Source organism: Oncorhynchus keta, chromosome 15, assembly GCF_023373465.1.
Source record: "Oncorhynchus keta strain PuntledgeMale-10-30-2019 chromosome 15, Oket_V2, whole genome shotgun sequence".
Classification (NCBI taxonomy): Eukaryota; Metazoa; Chordata; class Actinopteri; order Salmoniformes; family Salmonidae; genus Oncorhynchus; species Oncorhynchus keta.
In genome coordinates, this window is record NC_068435.1 from 41,131,695 (window position 1) to 41,150,910 (window position 19,216).

At 41.7% G+C, this 19,216-nt stretch overlaps 1 protein-coding gene across 9 annotated transcripts in view; it reads left to right on the forward strand.

Annotated features, from left to right (window-relative positions):
* LOC118395247 (kin of IRRE-like protein 1) overlaps positions 1 to 19,216 on the forward strand; it is a 104,350-nt gene that overhangs the window by 12,096 nt on the left and 73,038 nt on the right. For 2 of the 9 annotated variants that reach the window (XR_004827853.2, XR_008065405.1), the window contains exons 2-5: positions 137 to 307; positions 535 to 588; positions 975 to 1,103; positions 1,540 to 2,119. The exons of 2 other annotated variants lie outside the window; for them this stretch is intronic. The gene's annotated coding sequence lies outside the window, so the exon portion shown is untranslated. Of the gene's footprint in view, positions 308 to 534; positions 641 to 962; positions 1,104 to 1,539; positions 2,120 to 19,216 lie in introns of those variants that run through there. 5 more of the 9 variants (XR_008065409.1, XR_008065407.1, XR_008065411.1 and 2 more) reach the window with 5 other exon arrangements.

The window sequence follows — 19,216 nt, forward strand, 5'->3', positions numbered from 1 at the left end:
AGAAACGGGCCAGCAACATTTTCTGGTTGTAAGCAAACCACAATATCCATAATTCATTGTGATTTCCGGATGTAGTACCGCCCCCTGGAGGTGTATCCAGTTGATATGGTAAATATCAAAATGCCTGTGTTTGTAGCCAGCACTTTCAGCCAGAGGATTTCGAAACTGAATTAAAGTCTCAACTGATGGGGGTGCCATGTCGTCGATCGTTGAAAAGTGATGCTATTCCATAGATCCCCCCCCCTTCATTTCAAAGAGGAAGGCATCTGATCAGCCAACATTGAAGCAGAAAATAAGTCAAGCTGAGGTAACGTAGCTAGTTAGCTAGCGTCAAACTACATTTGTTTACCTAAAACAAAATCTAGCTAGCTACATTACATAATATGCTGGTTAGACATACCAAAGCATGTCAATGTTATTAGCTAGCTGCTATCTGCCGATATGCTTTGTAATTTTGCAAGCTAACGTTAGCTTCGTTAGGTTACGCTAGCTAGCTAACTACCGCAGAGGCTAATGTGACTGTGTTCTATTTAGAGTCCGATCCCATCAACATCTGCAGAGGCATCAAGCTCAGCACCAGCAACTAGTGTAAGTCACCTTACTAAAATCGACAAGATTTTTCCATGATGAGAAAACAAAGGTACTGGAGCTAGGCATAAACATGGTCCGTGTCTTGTTGCAATAGATGGTGTGTTTACAACTCGAGTCCTACTGTAGCTCTCTGTATTATGAAGTCTTAGTTGATTGTTCAAGCAAGGCTTGAAGTCTAAATGGGAGAAAATTAGGTATTGGTAGGGGATGCTGTGCGTGACTGACTGATGTCTGTTAGGGTGGGTATTGTGTGTGTGAAGGTTAGTATGCATTATCTATTGACTTGAGGAGGGTGGGTGGATATAGTACCTTGTTTGAGTGTGTATTGATGGGGACAAAGTAGTAAAATGTGAGCTAATCACTGACTGCAGTGTGTCCTACAGACGAACCCTGCTGCTGTTGACCTTGACACCAGCATTGGTAGTACAGAGCCTGTAGACTCATTGGATGAAAGCTTTCAGCCTGGAATAAACTCAATCATCTGACTTTGAAACAAGCCAGAACAGCAAAAGGTATTTATGAAAAAGCACAATACCCTCTTGAGAAAACAAAATCACCAATACACTGAACTGTCTACAACAGTCAGTTCTTTGGCATGGGGGAAGAGGGGCTGTTAGTATTCTCTTCTAGCTTATTCACTCTATTGTTGGAAGTGCTTGTCTACTCACCCACACTACTGTAGGTGCTCATACACAACAATACACAACTAGATTGTCTACAAGTCAAGTCCCCCTCAAACCTTTCACATCTTTCTGAGTTATTGACTCTGAGTGAAACAAAACACATACCAGTCAATCGTACCCTTTTTTGTTTATAAATTAACATGGCTTATTGTATGATTACATATCCTCATTACATTTACATTTAAGTCATTTAGCAGACGCTCTTATCCAGAGCGACTTACAAATTGGTGCATTCACCTCATGATCTGTATGCATGTCCTTCCAGGAGACTTTCAGCACAAACAAATAATCTGCAAGAGGTCGAAGCATTGGGTGGCGAAGAAAGGGTACGAGAGGCATGTCCACCTGGCTGTGGCGTGCAGAAAGGACCTGCCGGTTGTCTACAAGGAGCCTGAGTTATAGCTCCCCAAACCCCAATATCCCTGCCAACAGCGCCAAAGCCTGCTAAACCAGCTGCCATTACTCAACACAAGAAAAGGTTCACCCTCTGAAGAGGATTCTGGAACCTACCTGGAACATTCAAGCAACGCAACATCCATATTTGTGTAGTATAATATAGAATGCCTAGTATGCTCACAACTACATTGTGGTATAGATATTGCTAGTTGTTGTACATACAGCATATATAAGTATACTGTCAAGTGGGTAAATGATTCCAGCTGTATCATAAAAGTGTTGACTTCAACTTCTGGGTCAATTAATTGTGATATTCATTAAATGTATTTGGATAAACTAGCGAATGTCTTACTGCACAAAACATGTCTGCATGGACTTGGTTTATCATTTAAACTTGAATTTATTGGCAAGTAAACATGTTTCAATAAAACAGTAGATTAGTCTGTCAATAGTAAGTAGATTGACAGTAGATTAGTCTGTCAATAGTAAGTAGATTGACAGCTTTGTCTGCTAAATGACAAAGAATGTAAAAAATAAAATAAAAATATATATATATATAGTAAATAAGTAGACATGGCTTGTATTCAAGAAAAAGTGTATTCGCTCTGGAGACCTAGGTGAGTGTACTCAGCAGTATGCAGGAACAGTTATGGCAATTTATATACAGTAGAATAAAAATATACTACTAATGCTTATAAATGCCCTGAAATGCTTACTTACAAGCCCTTAACCAACAGTGCAGTTAAGGAAATATTTACCAAATAAACTACAGTAAAAAATAATACTAACATTACGAGGCTATATATAGGGGGTACCGGTACCGAGTCAGTGTGCGGTGGTACAGGTTACTTGAGGTAATTTGTACGTGTAGTTAGGGGTGAAGTGCATATGCATAGATGAACAGCGAGTAGCAGCAGTGTACAAAACAAATGGAGAGGGGATCAATGTAATAGTCTGGTGGCCATTTGATTAATTGTTCAGCAGTCTTATGGCTTGGGGGTAGAAGCTCTTGGTGCTGCTTGCCATGTGATAGCAGAGAAAACAGTCTATGACTTGGGTTACTGGAGCCAATTTTATGGGCTTTCCTCTGACACGCCTATTATATAGGTCCTGGATGGCAGGAAGCTTGGCCCTAGTGATGTACTGGGCCGTAGCGCCTTATGGTAAGATGCCGCGCAGTTGCGAGTTGCGATACCAGGCAGTGATGCAACCGGTCAGGATGCTCTCGATGGTGCTGCTGTAGAACATTTTGAGAATCAGAGGACCCATGCAAAATCTTTTCAGTCTCTTGAGGGGGGAAAAGGTTTTGTTGTGCCCTCTTCTTGACTGTCTTGGTGTGTTTGGACCATGATAGTTTGTTAGTGATGTGGACACCAAGGAGCTTGAAACCCTCGACCCGCTCCACTACAACCCCATTGATGTTAATGGGGGCCTGTTCGGCCTGCCTTTTCCTGTCGTCCACGATCAGCTCCTTTGTCTTGCTCACATTGAGGGAGCGGTTGTTGTCCTGTCCTGCCAGTTCTCTGATCTCCTCCTTGTATGCTGTCTCATCTTTGTTGGTGATCAGGGCTACCACTGTTGTGTCATCAGCAAACTTAATGATGGTGTTTGGTCACACAGTCGTGGGTGAACAGGGAGTACAGGAGTGGACTAAGTACACACCCCTGAGGTGCCCCCGTTTTGAGGATCAGCGTGGCAGATGTGTTGTTGCCTACCCTTACCACCTGGGGGCGGCCCGTCAGGAAGTCCAGGTTCCAGTTGCAGAGGGAGGTGTTTAGTCCCAGGGTCCTGAGCTTAGTCATGAGCTTTGAGGGTACTATGGTGTTGAACGCTGAGCTGTAGTCAATGAACAGCATTCTCACATAGGTGTTCCTTTTGTCCAGGTGGGAAAGGGCAGTGTGATTGAGATTGTGTCATCTGTGGATCTGTTGGGGTGGTATGCGAATTGGAGTGGGTCTAGGGTATCTGGGGGGATGCTGTTGATGTGAGCCATGACTGGTCTTTCAAAGCACTTCATGGCTACTGATGTGAGTGCTATGGGGAGGTAATCATTTAGGCAGGTTACCTTTGCTTCCTTGGGCACAGGGACTGCTTGGGCAGGGACTCCTTGGGCACATGGTGGTCTGCTTGAAACATGTAGGTATTACAGACTCCGTCCTGTAGCGTAGCATTAGTGTCATCTGACCACTTCTCTATTGAGCGAGTCACTGGTACTTCCTGCTTGACTTTTAGCTTGTAAGCAGGAATCAGGAGGATATAATTATGGTTAGATTTGCCAAATGGAGGGCGGGGAGAGCTTTGTATGCATCTCTGTGTGTGGAGGAAAGGTGGTCTAGAGTTTTTTTCCCCTCTGGTTGCACATCCTGGTAAAACTTGGTGAAACTGATTTAAGTGTCCCTGCGTTAAAGTCCCCAGCCACTAGGACTGCCGCTTCTGGATGAGCATTTTCTTGTTTGCTTATGACCTTTTAGAGTTGGTTGAGTGTGGTCTTAGTGCCAGCATCGGTCTGTGGTGGTAAATAGACATCTACAAATGATATAGATGAGAACTCTCTTGGTTGATAGTGTGGTCTACAGCTTATCATAAGATACTCTACCTCAGACGAGCAATACCTCGAGACTTATTTAATATTAGACATCGCGCACCAGCTGTTATTGACAAATAGACATACATCCCCACCCCTCGTCTTACCAGACGTAGCTTCTCTGTTCTGCCGGTGCATGGAAAATCCCGCCAGCTCTATATTATCCGTGTTGTCATTCAGCCACGACTCGGTGAAACATAAGATATTACAGTCCTTATTGTCCTGTTGGTAGGATAATCGTAATTGTAGGTCATCAAAGTAGGATGGATGGCGGTGGGAGTTTACTCGCTCGCCTACAGATTCTCAGAAGGCAGCCCAATCTGCTTCCTCTTTTCCTTCGTCTTTTCAAATGACGGAGATTTGGGCCTTTTCCCAGGAGAGCAGTATATTCTTCTCGTCGGACTCATTAAAGGAAAAAGCTTCTTCCAGTTCGTGGTGAGTAATCGCTGTTCTGATGTCCAGAAGTTATTTTCGGTCTTAAGAGATGGTAGCAGCAACATTATGTACAAAATATGTTACTACAGTTTTACCAAGGGAATACTTGTATATGGTGTTTTTGTGTGGGCAGTGAGGTGTTCGGAGTCACTTTGATACAAGGCGAGATTGTTGTTATGGGACTTTTCACATATCTAGATCGTCATCAACTTCTTTATATCCAAACGGTATTGTCTGTGAGAGAAAGACGAACGGTATTACACATTCATTCGTTGTGTACTGTCTGTATTCCTACTGTAGCAACATGGTGTAGAATATGAGACTTCTCACAGACATGTTAGCTACAGTAGCTACAACAGACAGGTACAGTTACTCCAAGACTAATATGGAGTTTTGCTCCTAATGAGAGGCACTGAGGCTGGTTACCTAGCTATAATGTTAGACCTCAGTAGATTTTAGGTACCGTAAATACACCGCTAGCTAAACCTGGCTAGCTTGCCTTGTAGTGGTACTAGCAAGCCCCATTATGGCCGAATCAATCACAATTTTACTGTACTGAACAACCCTGCCTCGTGTAAAAAAAGAGAGCTTATATTGCTAGCTAGCTACCGACAGCAAAACGGCTTACTCATTTGACTATTGCTGTTCTGTTTTCTGGTCCAGCTTGTCTAGACTGCTGCTTGCTGGACTTGCGATATCATTTTTTGCTGTCTCCACTCCTCTCCAGTGTATTCCAGCTCAAATAAATAGGGCTGTACGTTCCTATGTAAAATAACATCAAATAATGTTTTGTTGTCCAGCTCTTCTTGGAAAGAGCAATCATCCGAAACAGCCATCATAGCTAACTATTTAGCCATCTCGGATAGACAGTGCACGGTAACATAGCTCCTGTGAACCTGTAAACTAGTACCGTCCCCATTTTGAAAAGGATGTAGGACACCTGTCAGGCTGTACTCCTTACAAAGCCAGGGGAAATGATTCAACCTAGATATCCTGCAATGTCCTGGCAGATAGGAGCATAGTTGAAGCAAGTGCAATGGCCCTATTATAAGCGAATAAGTGTGATCGTGCAATTGGCAAAACACAAAGGCCACAATAATTGTTACAAAACATGAATCCATTCCTTTTTAGATCATACAGCAGGCTCAATCAACCAATGACATCATTGGTTGAACTCTCCTGGTGTGAAAATGTAAATGATACAGCTATAGTGCACAATTGTGTCTGAAACACCCTATCGTCATTCATAATTATGTATAACAGCACAGGGCGAGACCCAGATGCAGACACAGGAGGCAGATGGCTTGAGTCTCTATTTATTGTGCAACGAGGGGCAGGCAAGAGTTCAAAACCAGGTCAGAGTCCAAACGGTACAGGGCGGCAGGCAGGCTCAAGGTCCGGGGCAGGCAGAATGGTCAGACAGGCGGGCTCATTGTCAGGGCAGGCAAGAGGTCAAAACCGGGAGAACTAGAAAAAAATGAGACAAGGAAAAAGCAGGAGTACAGAAAAATATGCTGGTTGACAAGACAAGATGAACAGGCAACAGACAAACTGAGAACACAGGAATAAATACCCTGGGAATAATGGGGAAAACGGGTGACACCTGGGGGTGGGTGGAGACGATCACAAAGACAGGTGAAACAGATCAGGGTGTGAAGATTATGGAGGGAGACTGGAAAAACGCCACAAATACTGTCTTGCTGTGAAGTTTACCACCACTTGCTCCAACCAAGAAACTATGAAATAGTTACAATTATAACTACGGTTAACTTATAATTCTGATTCTTAAAATGACAAGGCAATGCGTTTCTCAGAGGCCAGTATACTTTATAAAACAAATTACTTTATTATCAGCAAAAAACAGGATACAGCAATGAATGTACAAGATAAATTAATAATGGAGATTGTGATGGCAAAATGATGTACTAATGTGATCGGCTACAGAATCACAAACAGGGAATGGGGATTAGAGGGCATAAAATTCTTGATATTTCAGAACGAAACAAGGCATGGATTATAGGAGAAATATACAAAGTAATAGTAAAAGTAACAGATTACATGCTCACATTCAAATCAGTGAAAATAAAACGAGGTCGAGCTGGACAACTCTCTGTCTGGAACCAAAGGTCTTCAGAGAACTTTTCATGCACGCAGTCCAAAACAAAGGATTTCAGATGTCTAAGTAGAATGGTTTTGTAGTTTATAAACGACAGCTACCATGGCTGGTTGCCAGTCAGAACACAAGAAGTGGTGTTCACACATTTCATTTAAATTCCTGGACAGGAAGATGTGAGGCATCCCATCTGGAGAGCTGTGATTGACTCCGGTGAGGGAATAGTTCCTGGGGCTGGGTCATCCCTCATTCATCGCCTGCAGGGCAGGAGTTGAGCAATTGTTCACATAAATGGAGTGTACTTCGTACTACACCGGCTCCGATGCTCGTCGGATGTGGCAGGGCTTGCAAACTATTACAGTGACACTAGCTTACCAGATGAGCAAAATAACTTCTATGCTCGCTTCGAGACAAGCAACACCGAAGCATGCATGAGAGCATCAGCTGCTCCGGATGACTGTGTGATCACGCTCTCCATGGCTGATGTGAGTTAGACCTTCAAACAGGTCAACATTCACAAGGCCACAGGGCCAGACAGATTACCAGGACGTGTAATCCCAGCATGCGTTGACCAACTGGCAAGTGTCTTCACTGAATACCATCATGTTTCAAGCAGACCACCATAGTGCCTGTGCCCAAGAACACCAAGGTAACCTGCCTAAATGACTACCGACCCGTAGCACTCACGTCTGTAGCCATGAATTGCCAAGACCCACTCCAATTGGCATTGCATACCGCCCCAACAGATCCACAGAAGATGCAATCTCTATTGTACTCCACACTGCCCTTTCCCACCTGGACAAAAGGAACACCTACGTGTGAATGCTTTTCAGTGACTACAGCTCAGCGTTCAACACCATAGTGCTCTCAAAGGTCATCACTAAGCTAAGAACCCTGGGACTAAACACCTTTCTCTGAAACTGGATCCTGGACTTCCTGACGGACCACCCCCAGGTGGTAAGGGTAGGTATCAACACACCCGCATCGCTGATCCTCATCCTCGGGGTCCCTCAGGGGTGTGTACTCAGTCCCCTCCTGTACTCCCTGTTCACCCATGACTGCATGGCCAAGTACGACACCATCATTAAGTTTGCCAACGACACAACTGTGGTAGGCCTGATCCCAGACAATGATGAGACCGCCTATAGGGAGAGCAGAGACCTGGCCGTGTGGTGCCAGGACTACAACCTCTCCCTCAATGTGATCAAGACAAAGGAGATGATTGTGGACTACAGGAAAAGGCAGACCGAGCACTTCTCCATTCTCATCGACGGGGCTGTAGTGGAGCAGGTTGAGAGCTTCAAATTCCTACTTTCTAAGCACTTTTTTTCTTAACTGCATTGTTGGTTAAGGGCTTGTAAAAGTAAGCATTTCACCTGTTGTATTCGAAGCATGTGACAAATGAAATTACACTCATTATGTCTTCCACCGCCTATGTGAAGACTGTGTGGTCGCACAGATACTAAACAGTATACTTTTCTGTGGATGAATTAAGGGTAATATCTGCTAATTGTCAGCATATCACACACATTCTAAAATGCGATATTATTACACACACGTCTCAACACTTTTAACCATGTCATTTTCGGTCCGTTTATGCTGTTTGCTTGAGAAAATAAGAGCGTTTGAGGCACTTCTGCGTGCAGTGTATTGTTCTCTATTGGAGAAGTTCCTTGGCTGTGAGTCGTAGTCATCATCACTGTTTGTCAGAAACCTGCTGTGTCCATGTCGCCGGCAAGCTGTCTTAGCACCATTAGGTTAAACTTGCCGTCATTAAACTGGTAGGAGGAGCTTTGATGTAGACCAGTGGTGTGAAATGAGCAAAAGAGGGGGAGGACGACTCGTACTGGGAGCTTGCTGTGAGAGTGGCCGCCCTCTTCCTTTGTTCTCTGGCCAGTGAAGTGAAGTGCTTGAGTATTCTCACTGTGGTTGATGTCTGGCGTGGATGTGTTAATTCAACAGTCCTCTACAACCCATTTGATTGATCCACCATCCACAGGTGAGGGTGGACAGTACAACATTGAAGTCAATATGTACAACAGACTGACTGGTGAGGTCATTTCCCACAGTCGACGTCCTGCAATAAGAGCTACGACGCTAATATTTGTGTCAACTCTTCACAGTTGTTCTTTTAAAAAATAAATAATAATTGAACCTTTATTTAATTAGGCAAGTCAGTTAACAACAAATTGTTATTTACAATGACGGCCTAAGAACAGTGGGTTAACTGCCGAGGGGCAGAGCGACAGGTTTTTACTGTCAGCTCGGGGATTCGATATAGCAACCTTTCGGTTACTGGCCCAATGCGCTAACCACTAAGCTACCTGCCGCCCTAGACAAAGGTTCTGTGGGTGTCACAGAGTACACTTATCCCCCATTTTATTGACCCACAATCCATAGGTAAGGTTGTACAGTGCAATATGAATCTCCAATACACATAGTAGGTTGACTGGTGATTTCAGAGACCCTAATATGAGTTTAGACGCTAATATTTGTTTAAACTCACAGTTGTGTTCTGCATAAGGTTGTAAAGTGAAATAGAAGTATGCCGCCAATGCAGTTCTGAATTCTAATACATCCATTTCCACACAAGAAGACTCTGTAATCCCTACCAAAGGTGCTTCAACAAAGTACTAAATAAAGGGCCTGAATACTTGTGTAAATGTGATATTTCAACGTTTTATTTGTAATACATTTGTAAAAATGTCTAAAAGCCAGTTTTTACCTTGTCATTATGGGGTATTGTTTGTAGATTGAAGAGGGAAAAAACGATTTCATCCATTTTAGATTAAGGCTGTAACATAACAAAATGTGGGAAAAGTGAAGGCGTCTGAACACTTTCGAATGTATACCATACATGTGCAATGTGTGCATGAATCATGCCAAAGTGTTTTCCTGTTTCAGTCATGACTTTGTTTATGTTCGCATGGGTCAAAAAACAACAACTAATGATTGGTTTACATTAGAGCCTACCACAAGGGGTGGCAGCATAGCCTAGTGGTTAGAGCGTTGGACTAGTACCCAGAAGGTTGTGAGTTCAACCCCCTCAGCTGACAAGGTACAAATCTGTCGTTCTGCCCCTGAGCAGGCAGTTAACCCACTGTTCCCAGGCCGTCATTGAAAATAAGAATATGGAAAAAGGTTAAAAAAATAATATAAAAATGCAGGCGACGGCTAAAGGAGGAATTTGGTGGAGCAACTGCAGAAACTTGTCACTTTTTGTCATGTTCATGCAGTCCACATGCAGGTGCAAGTCAGACCATTTTTTGTTTTACATCATAATCCAACACACTTTGACAACAGGGTTCTCAAATGCTGTGTCCAAAATGCTGTGTCCAAAATGGCACCCTATTGCTTATGTAGGGCACAACATTTGCCTCATGTTTGTAGTAAGACTGACTGATGATGATCAGTGAATAACACTGAACAGACTGAACAGTGGGAGGGTAGCGAAGTGTGTTATGGGTTATCAGTGTTTGTGACAGTAGATATGATCTCTGTAGAGGAGAAAGATAAGACTGAGACACGGTTAATCGTAGAGGGGATCGTGATCTTAGGGTGCATCCCAAATGGAACCCTATTCCCTGCATAGTCCTTATGTGTCTTTGCTAAAAGTGGTGCCCTGTAAAGTGAATAGGGGATGCAGCCTTGATAAATGAAGTTGTGATACAAACTTTTGGGAGAGGCGGAGATGATGTCACCACAGTAGGAGATTTGTGTGTCATTGTTCTGGCGGAGGGGATTACAATGTAATTGTTTCACGTAAGGGTGGCTTTACATCTCCCCGGGCCGTATGTGTGTGTGTTTTTTAACAAGGCAGAGGTGAGAGCCAAATAGAAAATAGCATCAAATAGCATGTACTGATGATAGAGGCAGAGATGTGGGGTACAAAGAAAGAGCGAGCAATAGAGAGAGAGAGAAATATAATACAATAAGTCTGTTTCTATAGCAACCATCTAACCAGAGGTGGGAGAGAGAGAGGTGCAGCGCTGGAGAGACGGTTTCCGTAGCAACACACAGAGGGAGAAAGTGACTTAAAGAAATTTAGGAGAAAATACAGTGGGGCAAAAAAGTATTTTAAAAAAGTATTAAAAATCCTACAATGTGATTTTCTGGATTTTTTTTCTTCTCATTTTGTCTGTCATAGTTGAAGTGTACCTATGATGAAAATTACAGGCCTCTCGTCTTTTTAAGTGGGAGAACTTGCACAATTGGTGGCGGACTAAATACTTTTTTGCCCCACTGTACATATATAGATACATGTAAAAAGGCAACGTAGTCAAGTGCAGGTGTTTGAGAGAAGAGGGGAAAGAAGAGTGGGTTGTGTGTGGAATCTACAGTACAGGGCAAAGAAGAAACCAATGGATGGAGGAAAGGAAAGGCATTCATGAAAAGGATTATGCTGCACTGCACATGGTAGAGGAGAAGAGGCAAAGTTCTGGTAGTCCAGCTTCAGATCTGACCTTAGGTGACCCCACCACAGAGGGGAGAGAGAGAGAGGGGAGGGAGGGTGGGAAAGAGGGGAGAGAAGAGAGAATTGATAGGGGACTTAGAGTTAATAGATTTCTGTCCACAAATGTCACGGTTTGTCTCCCCAAGTCACAATGGTACTCAAGATCTGTGTCTCAAATCTAAGTTTGTGTCTCATACCTTAATACTTGTATGAGAATAATACCATCATAGCAAGCACATTTACTATTATATATTTAAATTTCCATGGGCTATTTAGAATATAATAAACTGTATATATTCAATATATTCAAGTCAATTTAGTCAATTTTATATCAGTACTTAACAATAGCCTCATTATGCGTAGTGTGATCCTATTATTCACAACAGAATCGTTGCAGAAAATGTCCGGAACTTCTTTTCACTCAAAACAGCAATTCCAAAGTTAACCCATTTTCGTAATTGACTTGGGTGATTTCAATGGGGTTTTAAAACAAATGTTTTGGGAAATATATTTTCAGACAATTCCCCACACTATTACTTAATCCGGTGTAATTAGTGTCGCTATTTAAAAAAACGTTTTGATCACCCTTTGGTTCAAAGATGATAGTCAAAGGTTTTGATAGGAAACATCTATACTGTACATTTGGATAATACCTTTTAAGACTAGTTTGTCATCAAGTATAGCTTATTCTTGAATTGAATAAATTATCTTTAAACTGTAAAGATGAACTGAACTGAAACTAGGGCGATACAGCAAGTCAATCTAACATGCACTGACTGCATGGGATTTTTACTATGCCCACTTACATTATATGCACAGTAATGGACGACAGGGTTGGTGTCAATTCGGAATTGAGTTGTGAATTGGTCTTTAATTCCAATTAAATTATTGAATTTTGAATTGAATTTCAATTGGCCACACCCCATAGGAAGCTGAATTTGCATTGAATTTGAATAAAAGGAAGTAGAATTTAATTCTATGAAATTCTTGAAATTCTGATGGATAATTTATTCCATACCTTTTGACATCATATACTATGTTTTAACATGTTATTTAAAAATGTAATATATATATATATTTATATATATATAAGTAGTGGTCTGGAAATATTCTAAGAAGATGTTTTAGGTTGTCTATAATAATTCATAATTCACCTACATGATATTAAAAATATCAAATACATATTTTTTTTGCCCAGAATGCATTAGATCACACTCCAGAATGGAAGGGAACAATCTAACATCTAATGCCCAGAATGCATTAGATCACACTCCAGAATGGAAGGGAACAATCTAACATCTAATGCCCAGAATGATTTAGATCACACTCCAGAATGGAAGGGAACAATCTAACATCGAATGCCCAGAATGCATTAGATCACACTCCAGAATGGAAGGGAACAATCTAACATCGAATGCCCAGAATGCATTAGATCACACTCCAGAATAGAAGGGAACAATCTAACATCTAATGCCCAGAATGCATTAGATCACACTCCAGAATGACAAAAATACAAATAAAATACTGTTTGACATCTTTGAGCTATCAAACTAATATTTGAAATGGTATCTGTTTTCTTTAGTAAGAGGTGGCAGATGATTTTGGCAAAATATTTGTCAAAGGAATGAGACTCATGTTTCATGTCTCAGTTGAATTTCTTTGAATTGGTTTGAATTCAATTCTACTTCCTCTAATAAAAATTATATTTAAAGTCTGCTTCCTGTGGAGTGTGGCCAATCAATTCAAATGTGAATTTAAATTCATGGGTGGAATTGAATTAAATCCCGAATTTACTCCAACTCTGATGGATGAATTCAACAGTGTTTACTCTGTGAAACTGATTTGGATTTCAATGCAAGGGTGGATTTTATTTTAAAAAGTTCTACCTAGAACCTAAAAGGGTTCTTCAAAGGGTTCTCCCACAGGGAAAGCCAAATAACCTTTTTGGAACCTCTTTTTCTAAGAGTGTAGGGTTTTTTGTATGATTGAATGAATATGGCTGCTCAATCTTATCTGCATTAAAAATCTGTACTACTCAATTTTACTTTTCAGTTATTCTATCCATTATTTTCATTTTTTCGATATTTACATTTTTTATCTGGTGATTCTAATTTATTCAACTCTCGAAGGCAATGTCAAAGGGTTTGAGTGAGTCATCAATGTCCTATAAGACAATGTCAAAGGGTTTGAGTGAGTCATCAATGTCCTATAAGGCAATGTCAAAGGGTTTGAGTGAGTCATCAATGTCCTATAAGGCAATGTCAAAGGGTTTGAGTGAGTCATCAATGTCCTATAAGGCAATGTCAAAGGGTTTGAGTGAGTCATCAATGTCCTATAAGACAATGTCAAAGGGTTTGAGTGAGTCATCAATGTCCTATAAGACAATGTCAAAGGGTTTGAGTGAGTCATCAATGTCCTATAAGACAATGTCAAAGGGTTTGAGTGAGTCATCAATGTCCTATAAGACAATGTCAAAGGGTTTGAGTGAGTCATCAATGTCCTATAAGACAATGTCAAAGGGTTTGAGTGAGTCATCAATGTCCTATAAGACAATGTCAAAGGGTTTGAGTGAGTCATCAATGTCCTATAAGGCAATGTCAAAGGGTTTGAGTGAGTCATCAATGTCCTATAAGACAATGTCAAAGGGTTTGAGTGAGTCATCAATGTCCTATAAAACAGCTTATTTTCTTTGAAATCATTTTATCTCTCTGTCTTTCCTTCTAAGATTATTTAATGGTGAAAACACAACACAATATCTTTTTTCCAGTTTTGTATTCCAGATATTTATTCAAATCTCTTATTTCAGATATTTATTTCAGTTTCTTATTCCAGATATTTATTCCAGATTCAATTTTTTTTTGCTGGCCTGGTCCATTTTGCGGTCATCTATACCAGCTGGCTAATGGCAATGCCTATGTATCTTTAACTCCTATTGTGCTCCTATTGCCATGTGCTGTGCTGTCAATGACAATGATGTCATTAAGTCCAGGCTGTTATCTCTCATCTTGTACATCTGCAGGTTATTTATTTGTAGGCACCTTGATGACTGTCTGTGTGTGTCCCAAATGGCACCCTGTTCTCTTTATAGTGCACTAAAGGGCTCTGATTAAAAGTAGTGCAGTATATAAGGAATATGGTGCAATATGGGATGCGGGTTCTTTTTGTCTGCCACCATGCCTCCCTGAGCTCAGCACATTTAGACAGGTCAAGATGCTTTACTAATTTCCTCTCTTTGACTACATCCCAAATGTCACCCTATTCTTTTTACGTGCGCTTGACCAGGACCCGTGGTCAAATGTAGTGCACTATAAAGGGAATAGGGAGCCATTTGGGATTAAGTGTCTGTCTGCTGCGGGGTGCTGTCGTCCAAAACACACCCACATTACCTTTGCAGTGCTCTATGGTTTGGGATATATTGGAATGAAATGTGCATAGAATATATAGAATACAGTGCATTCGCAAAGTATTCAGACCCCTTGACTTTTCCCGCATTTTGTTATGTTAAGGCCTTATTCTAAAATGGCTTAAATAAATTATTTCCCTCATCAATATACACACAATACCCCATAATGACAAGGCGAAAACAGGTTTTTAGAAATGTTTGCAAATTTATACAAGTAAAAAAGTATTCAGAACCTTTGCTATGAGACTCGAAATTGAGCTCAAGTGCATCCTGTTTCAATTGATCATCCTTGAGATGTTTCTACAACTTTATTGGATTCCACTTGTGGTGAACTCAGTTGATTGGACATGATTTGGAAAGGCACACACCTGTCTATATAAGGTCCCACAGTTGACAGTGCATGTCAGAGCAAAAACTAAGCCATGAGGTCGAAGTAATTGTCCGTATAGCTCCGAGACAGGATTGTGTCGAGGCACAGATCTGGGGAAGAGTAAAACATTTCTGCAGCATTGAAGGTCCCCAAGAACACAGTGGCCTCCATCATTCTTAAATGGAAGAGGTTTGGAACCACCAAGATTCTTCCTAGAGCTGGCCACCCGGCCAGACTGAGCAATCGGGAGAGAATGTCCTTGGTCAGGGACGGTGACCAAGAATCCAATGGTCACTCTGACAGAGCTCCAGAGTTCCTCTGTGGAGATGGGGGAACCTTCCAGAAGGACAACCATCTCCGCAGCACTCCACCAATCAGGCCTTTATGGTAGAGTGGCCATACGGAAGCCACTCCTCAGTAAAAGGCACATGACAGCCCTCTTATTGCCAAATGGAACCTAAAGGACTCTGACCATGAGAAACAAGATTCTCTGGTTTGATGAAACCAAGATTGAACTCTTTTGCCTGAATGTCAAGCATCCCGTCTGGAGGAAACCTGGCACCATCCCTACGGTGAAACATGGTGGTGGCAGCATCCTGCTGTGGGGATGTTTTTCAACGGCAGGGACTGGGAGACTAGTCAGGATTTAAAACCTGTTATTTAAAACCTGTTAGGGCTCATGCGAATTTTCACAGCTTTTTGTTAAAAATTGCGCAACATTTCAGCGCCCTGCTACTCATGCCAGGAATATAGTATATGCATATGATTAGTATGTGTGGATAGAAAACACTCAGACGTTTATAAAACTGGTTAAATCACGGCTGTGACTATAACAGAACGTGCGTTTCATCGAAAAGTGCAGGAAAATCTGATCACTGAAAATGGGAAAATATATCCATGCGCCACTTCAACCAATTGTTAAACGTGAACCACATTAAATGGGGCCGAGGTTGCAATACCTACAGCTTCCACACAATGTCAACAGTCTTGTCATTTGTCTCGGATTTGTTTCTTGGTCAAACCGAAACAAGGCAGCGCTGTTTTTCCGGTCTCCGACCGGATGTTTTGCTTGAGGAATATTTGGACACGATATCAGGACGTGGAGCTATTGAATATACATCGCCCCGTGATCATTTTGATAGATTATTAACGTTTACCAATACCTAAAGTTGCATTACAAAAGTATTTCAAAGTGTTTTGTGAAAGTTTATCGTCGACTTTTTTAATTAAAAAAAATGACGTTGCGTTATCAAACTCATTTTTTTCCTTGATTACACAGTCTTCATAGATCGATATCTAGGCTATATATGGACCGATTTAATCAAAAAAAGACCCAACAGTGATGTTTATGGGACATCTAGGAGTGCCAAGAAAGAAGCTCGTCAAAGGTAATGAATGTTTTATATTTTATTCCTGCGTTTTGGGTAGCGCCGGCTACCGCAAAATCTGTCGTGTTAGGTGACGTTGCAGTATTTTGGGGGTACATGCTATCAGATAATAGCTTCTCATGCTTTCGCCGAAAAGCATTTTACAAATCTGACTTGGTGGATAGATTCACAACGAGTGTCGCTTTAATTCACTACCTTGAATGTGTATTTTAATGAAAGTTTAATGAAAGTTTGAGTTTTATCAAAAACTATAGGTGGCGCTCTGAAATTCCGCTGAGTGATGTTCCTGCATGGGAACTGTATTCTGCGTCATCCTTAAGAAGATAAGCAAATTCATCCTTTTTCATCTTTCGGTTGCTAGCGACACAACCCAGTCGTTTGTCCGATTAGTTCGACATTTATGGACGCGACCCAGCCGTTCGTTTTTTATGTTCCGTTGCCATGCTTGCTGGCAATGTTCCTATCCCTTGCTTGCTAACTGGCAAGCTAGCTACGGCTAACACAGTCTCTACCTCTCAGCCAGAATAACAGCAAAGTAGCTGTTTTCTATTAACATTCATTCGGATACATACATAATAATGAGATGATAATTCCTGATTTTTTTCTGTGTGCCGCCTTGTCAGGACACTTGTCAACACTGACTGTTCATTACAAGGAAATCACATATCAAGCACTAGGCTAGATGCTAGCTAAATAGTTTGTTGCTAGCAAACCTGCCAATATGACAACTAAATTCAAAAATATCGGCTGCTGAAAAGAGCTGGTCAAACTAGAAACCTGGGAGGATTTCACAGCATAGCGTCGGAGAGGACAGGAAAAATTCAGGTTCACCAAAAATGTACCTGCCTATTCCAGTGTCTATTAAGCTAAATGGCATATTGGCAAATGCAGGATTTCTGCAGAATGATATGGACCCTGCATGTGAAATCTGGTGTAAACGGCTTATAACGTTTACCAATTGCATGATTGAACAAATGTTCTGAATTTGTTGTTGCTATGTCTTTTATGTTTTGTATATCTTTGCCGCAGAAACAACATCCTCTGTAGAGATTTGAGTGACATCACAGGAGAACCTCACAATGAGTATATCACAAACAGAATATCAATTAAGAGGACAATTCTGCACACACACACACACACACACACACACACACACACACACACACACACACACACACACACACACACACACACACACACACACACACACACACACACACACACACACACACACACAATGATGGGGGCTTTACAAACAGAGTGTTGTTGGGGTAAGAAGGGTTGGGAGGGAGGGAAAGGGGGATGGATGATAATGAGAGGTTTCGCTCAGAATTCCTCCTTTTCAGTTACCATGGGGACTGCATGCATGCTTCCTCTTCTCCCTCTTACCTCTGCTCTCACTCATTTCAGTGTTACCATGGTGATCTATTTCTCTCTCTCCTGCATACCTGCTACCTGTTTCACATCCTTCCCGCACTGTCCCATTGTGTTTCACCCCAACATGTCCGTTTATTTCTTTGTTTGTCTCTCTTCCTGTTTGTTTTTCTTCCTCTCTGTTTGTCTGTTTCTCTCTCTGCCTGTCTGTCTGTTTCTCTGACTGTCTGTCTGTCTGTTTTCCTGGCTGCCTGTTTGTCTGTCGACCTCTCTGCCTGTCTGTCTGTTTCTCTGACTGTCTGTCTGTCTGTTTTCCTGGCTGCCTGTTTGTCTGTCGACCTCTCTGCCTGTCTGTCTGTTTCTCTGACTGTCTGTCTGTCTGTCTGTCTGTTTTCCTGGCTGCCTGTTTGTCTGTCGACCTCTCTGCCTGTCTGTCTGTTTCTCTGACTGTCTGTCTGTCTGTTTTCCTGGCTGCCTGTTTGTCTGTCGACCTCTCTGCCTGTCTGTCTGTTTCTCTGATTGTCTGTCTGTCTGTTTTTCTGGCTGCCTGTTTGTCTGTCGACCTCTCTGTCTGTCTGTTTCTCTGACTGTCTGTCTTTTTCTGGCTGCCTGTTTGTCTGCCGACCTCTCTGTTTGTACCCCTTGCTGCCTGTCTGTCTGTCCTTCTGTCTGGCTGCTTACCTATCTGTTTGTCTGTCCCAGTCTCGCTTGGTTAACCAGGTCTTTGTCTGTCTGTCTCTCCATCTCGATCCATTTACGTCTGTCCATGTGCATGTGTGCCCATCTAGCTACAGCTCTCTCTTTCTGTCTTTCTGTGTTTTTTTCTTTCTCTCTGGTTGACTGTCTGGATAGCAGCCACTTCACCTCTAATCCCCCCTTTTCTATTCTCCTTTTCCTGCTCTATCACTCTGTCTGATTGTCCCTCTTCTTGCATCTCCCTTTCTGCCTTTTCAGAAACATTTGTTTGTTTTCTATCACAACAGTATTAATTGAATATCATTGGGAATTTTTGCAAAAGGCAGCTCTTGCTATGGTGATATAACTTTTGGATTTGCTTGAGTGAGGGATGAATAGAGGGTTAGACAGAAAGACAACTAAATGTATAGAGATGGAGGGAGGGGGACCTATAGTAAGTGAACATGTATACGTCTCATATGTCTTCATGTCTTCATATGCTGTTAATGCAGGCAGCAGGCACTCTCCAATTCATTCCAATAGGGATATTTGAAGACCCATATTACATGGGGAATAGGGTTGGGGTCAAATCGAATTTAAGTCAGTCAATTCTGGAAGTAAACTGAAATTTCAATCTAATAATTGAAAACAGGCAGCTATTTTCAACGACTTCTCAAGAAAACTGAACAGTTGAAGATATTTATTTCAAAAGTTAAATGTTTTTCACTTCCTGAATTGTCTGCCTTCAATT